The sequence below is a fragment of the Copadichromis virginalis genome, linkage group LG7, assembly GCF_057382275.1.
Source record: "Copadichromis virginalis isolate Kocher_CV1m ecotype Utaka linkage group LG7, C_Virginalis_male_GT1.1, whole genome shotgun sequence".
In the NCBI taxonomy this organism is placed as follows: Eukaryota; Metazoa; Chordata; class Actinopteri; order Cichliformes; family Cichlidae; genus Copadichromis; species Copadichromis virginalis.
This window is the reverse complement of record NC_140624.1, coordinates 45,028,388-45,033,947: the sequence shown is the minus strand read 5'-3', so window position 1 is coordinate 45,033,947 and position 5,560 is coordinate 45,028,388. Positions and strand designations below refer to the sequence as shown.

The window sequence follows — 5,560 nt, the reverse complement described above, 5'->3', positions numbered from 1 at the left end:
CTGAGACGGTTTGGACATGTGCAGAGGAGGGATAGTGGAGATAATGGACAAAGGATGCTAATGATGGAGCTGCCAGGGAGGAGGAAAAGAGGAAAACCACAAAAGAGATTCAAAGATGTAGTGAAGGAGTAATTGCAGAGGGTTGGTGTGACAGGATGTTAGGGATTGGGTGGGACGGAGGAGGGAGAGGAGGACTGGTTCATAATCATACAAAAATTCATCAACTCTGATCCAAATATTCATCAACCCAAAACAATAACTGCTTATTCATTACTAAAAATCTAATTAATATTTAATATTTGTTACTCATGACTACTCTATCACTTTGTGTTTCAATCAAACCCCTCACTTTATGGATAACTATGAACGAATCACTAATATAGTGCCTCCAGCTGGCTCTAGTGAATAATTACCCAGTGTACAGTCTTGGATCAGGAGTGCTGATGAACGACTCATTACAGTCAACTTGTTGCTTATACTTTCCATACTCTTTCTTCTCTAAGTAAGTTAAATGTTCCTGTTTCTTAAGTGTTTCCTATGCAGGATAAAATCAAATCAAATCAAATCACTTTTATTGTCACATCACATGTGCAGAATATATAGTTACTTACATATATATCAGATCCTGACATATTCAGGCAAGGAATGGAAAAAAGAAAGGATGTGCTTAGAGAAAGTGAATTAATAACACTCCCCTCTTCCTCAGCAGCTACTGCTGATGTGCCCTCGTGGAGGGCACTTAATCCACAGCTGCTCCAGCTTCCAAGTGGGACAAGCACACAACTTCAGTAAGATGAAGCACTGGAAGCTGGATCAGTTCAGACTCCCCTGGATAAATGAAGGATAAATCAGTCCGCAAACATATTCTCACATTTAATTTCAGTAGTCAGAGCATCCAGAGGGACACACAGCACATTTACTTATTTTAAAGTTATTTTCAGAAACGTGTGGGTCACTGTAAGCATCTTCTACCACACTGACATCGGCTAACGCAGGAGGAGCAAGGTGATACAGAGGGATATGCAAGGCTGCCAGTCAAAAAGAAAGCAGCTCTGGGCGATCACCTCCCACAGAAGTGCACCGGCACATTTTTTGACATGCTTTCTTCTCCAAAGCCCCAGGCTTGAAGCTCCAGTCTGTCCTCCTCCTCCTCCTCCTCCTCTCTATCATCTTCTACTATATCTCCCTCCTCGTACAGACTAGGCTCCTCCACAGAGGTCTCCATGTTCGGGTTATAGCTACCGAAAGCCTGCGCCTCACTGTACTCGTAGATGGTGGGGAGGCTGCTGCGTAAACCGAAGCGGCGCCGCAGCGCCACGAGCAGCGGCTGCGGGATGGTGAAGATATCCACATTGTTCCCCAAGTCAATCCAGGCCAGCGTGGGGAACTTCTTGGGCTCCTTCATTACATCTGTCAGGTCTTTCAGGATGGCCGCTGTCAGACGGTTGCCATTAACAGCAAGTATGGTGAGTTTCGGCAAGCAGCTGAGGTAGGGCAGCAGCATGCGTAAGCTGTCGTCCTGCAGTTCAGTGAAGCTCAGGTCTACGGCGGACACCATGTCACTGCTGCTCTGAAGGTAGAAGGCCACGCGGTGGACATCCCGGCCGGAGAGCGGGATTCCCGACAGGTTGACAACATCTCCCGAAAGCTTCTTTTTCAACGTGGTCTTCAGGCTGTTTAAAAGAAAAACAAATCATTATCACGATGTTCAAAAGTTTGGTCTCCGAGGTACAAAATGGTGATTTGCTGCAGACATTAAATGTGCAAGAAAATGCTTAGTTATGCAAACACAAGTAGGTGTTACTTATTGATACAGACATTATTGATTTAAGGGCTCCATAATGTAGACTCTAAATGTTCCACTGCTGCAAAAAAGACTGCAAAAAAAGAAACAGCATTAGGCTGAGTTCAGCCCACAATAACACACAGAAGAGAATTTGCATTTATGTTTCGTCCCGAGGCTCTCAAACAACAAATTTTGTCTCCGGTGCTGAATGTGCGGCGTAGAAAGGCGCCAGGTGTTTTCAGCTTTGAGTGTCATCTGTTTTTTTCACCTCTGTGTCACCTCCAGTTCTACTAGTAAATAAAAAATCCATAAAATAAACCCCACAGAGACAAGAAAATTAAAATATTTGTGATTAAGCAAACCGAGCAAACAAAGCAAAAGTAAACATGTTACCCTGACAAATGAGTCTCCTTGCTATGATCTGGGACTGTAGCGTCACTCCTGGGACACGGATTATTTTGAAAACAGGGATTCAGTGGAAAGTTTGGGTTTTTTGGGGGTTAGAAAAAAGAAAATCGGGCCACTTGTGTTTGAAATATTGTGAGTGACAGGTTAATAAGCCACTGGAGTTGAGATGAATGCAGTTTAGAGATGAGAGTATTCGCAGTTGAGTCTTTATGCCAGGAGCATTAGGATGCGCCACATTTTGCAGTACGCTTTATAAGAATACAGACAGTGTAAAGTTGGGCGTTAGAGGCGATGATTACCATTGGACTGACTCCCTATTAAGTTAATTTAGCCAGAAACTGGCGTTAGCTTTAAATTTAATGTATACACTTGAGAGATGCATGATTCCTCTCCACAAACTGTCAGCAAGAAGGCAAATACATGTACTTCCCTGAACTTTTCCCTGTCAGGATTTGATAAATGGCTGTTAGGATATTGTGTAGAACAGACAGGAGGATAAAAGAGTCGATGATGCACGTACAAACAGTCTCGAAAAGGCAAGACACACAAGTGATAAAAGCAACACGTCACCATCTATGTCAGTCAAACTGTGGATAACAGATGTTAGGGTGAAACCATCTGAAAGGAAACTCCTACGCAGATAGGTCCATAACTTTTTGGACAAAGACTCAATTCTTGTGGTTTTGCTTCTGTAGATTGCCACGTTGGACCAGAGCAGTCAAGATGTGATTGAAGTGCCGACATTCAGCTTTAATTTAAGGGGTTTTACAAAAGCCTCGCATTAACTGTTTACAATCTTTTTTTATAAATGTTAACATTTCAAGAATGTTTATCCAAAGTAACTGGACAAACAAACACAATTTTAAATATATAATATATGTTTTTGATAGTTGGAGGAAATGCCTTTGACTCCCTGGAGTGTAGAACCCGTGGATGTTACCAAACGCGGTTTCCTCCTGCTTGTTTGTGGGTTTCTTTAGGTTTGTCTTCAGTTTTTTAAAAACCTGCCCCACTAGGTTGAGATCAGTTTACAGACTTGGCCACTGAAGAATATCCAATTTCTTTGAATTGAGAAACTCTTGGTTTTTTTTGTACTTTGCTTTGGGTCATTATCCCTGTGCGCTGGGAAGTGCCATCTGATCGGTTTTGCAGCACTGCTTCTTCTCTCAGCACTTACATCATCCATAAAAACTAGTGACCCAGTTCCACTGGCAGTCACACATGCCCAACATTACCTCCACATGTTTGCAGTATGCATCAGTTCATCTTGGTTTCATCCAAATATATGTGCAGGCTCTATTAGGTTTTTTTCTGGCAGTCTAATCTGGCATTCTTGTTCTTGACTGTAACCAGTGGTTTGCACCTTGCACCCTCTGTGTTTACATCTCCTGATTTAGGACCCCATGCAATCTGCATGTTATAAGAATAAGAGGAAGTACAGCATCATTTATAAGAACAAGTTTGTGGCAGTAAGGACGGACCCGACCACATATTTGCACTTTGTAACACTATTCCCGGTTGCTGCTCTTTTAACTCTGGCTGCAGCTTCCCAGCTGCCAGCCACACATACGGCACAACAACAACAAACTCAGGTGTCAGTCTCCACTGCAGGTCACCACAAACCACACCCGCCACAACAGAATGGATACTACGGAATCTCTCCATTTAGCAGGAACACAGTGAAAGGTGAAATACTACTATCGGTAACTATCAGACTTCCAGATCTGTCATGGAATTGCTCAACAAAACATTTGCTTTATAAAAGAACTTGGTTGAATATGGATAGCTGAGCTAAAAGGAGGAAACATACATGTTAGGGCGGTACAGGAGTGTGTAGACAGAGCCTGCTGCAGAACACTGTTTTTTTTTGAAGAAGTCAGAGGAAACAGATATGCCAAACAAATGGAGAATTAGTTAAAGAAAATCAACAAACAGCAGAAAAACGCTCTGTTTGAGCGACCAGAGGTTCATTCTGTTTTTGTCTTAGTCCTGTTTGCTTTTCCTCGCCCCTCTGCCTCCTCAGGCGCAGTAAAGTCAAGTCAAGTCAAGTCAAGTTTATTTATAGAGCACATTTAAAAACAACCAAGGCTGACCAAAGTGCTGTACAGTAAATACAGATAAAAATACAATAGAACACAATTTCGTAATAACACCTCGCTGATAAAAATAAAATAAAAATATATAAAACAAATAAATTAAACCTTTCTAAAAGCCAATGAAAAGAGGTGAGTTTTAAGAGCGGTTTTAAAAGTTTCTAGGCTTTTGGAGAGTCTGACGTGAGGAGGTAAACTGTTCCACAGTCTGGGTGCAGCCACAGCAAACGCCCTCTCTCCCTTTGTCTTTAATTTATACCTGGGAACATCTAAAAGCATCAGGTCGGCTGACCTCAAAGATCTCCTGGGGCGATGAGTACTAAGGAGTTCTGACAGGTAAGAAGGTGCAGTGCCATTTAAAACCTTAAAAGCCAGCAATAAGATTTTAAAATCAATCCTAAAGGCAACTGGGAGCCAGTGGAGAGAGCAGAGAACCGGAGTGATGTGTTCTCTTTTTTTTGAACCGGTCAACAGGCGAGCGGCAGCGTTCTGCACCAGTTGAAGGTGATGTAGACAGGAACGATCTAGGCCAGCATAAAGGATTATCCCTACATCTCTCTCTGCTCTCTGGTCTGTCTGGGAGCCTCATAAATTGGCAGGCTGTGCTCTTTACATCTGTCACCCTCTCTGCTCGGTTAAGGGAAAGAAGAAGATCTGTAGCACACCGGGGCTGCGATTCGCAAGATTATTGATTTGAGGAGTAGGCTATAATTCATCTCTCCCTCCCTCATATCCTCACTCCTGCTCACTGCCTCTCACTTTCTTGCTCTTTTCTATTTTCTTGGCCTCTTCGGTTTGTTTTGTTCACAGCCTCACAGTCTCTCCTGTTCTAAATCTGATCTGCTGAAGCAAACATATTCACCCCTTCATTCTCTCATTTTTGAATGGCTCCCTTCAAAAGGTTATTGAATTGCACGCACCAGGTACACCTAAACCTCTAATAATTAACAGATTAAAAGACCTAGAACAGTTTTCATATGAGAATGAAAACCGTATTTTTGGGTTATGTATTATAGGGGACATCCACAAAGTGAATCTCCTGTTCCATCACATCCTAAAAATACTGGCAGCTGCAAGTGCTACACTGCAGCCTCCTAGTAGATACATGCATGGTATAAATTTCAAAGTCCTACATCGCCTCGTTCTCCAGTTATCGCATTCACAAGATTTTCAGAAAACATGACCTCTGACCTTGAGGTCAGACTCGAACTCGTCCAATATTTTTAGTAGATACTAGAGATGGCACGATACCACTTTTTTATGTCCGATACCG

The 5,560-nt window shown here is 42.5% G+C and overlaps 1 pseudogene; it reads right to left on the bottom strand.

Moving 5' to 3' along the window:
• Window positions 1–1,060: 1,060 nt before the first annotated feature.
• On the bottom strand, window positions 1,061–3,437 carry LOC146705809 (leucine-rich repeat-containing protein 75A pseudogene; annotated as a pseudogene).
• Between the last annotated feature and the right edge of the window lie 2,123 nt (window positions 3,438–5,560).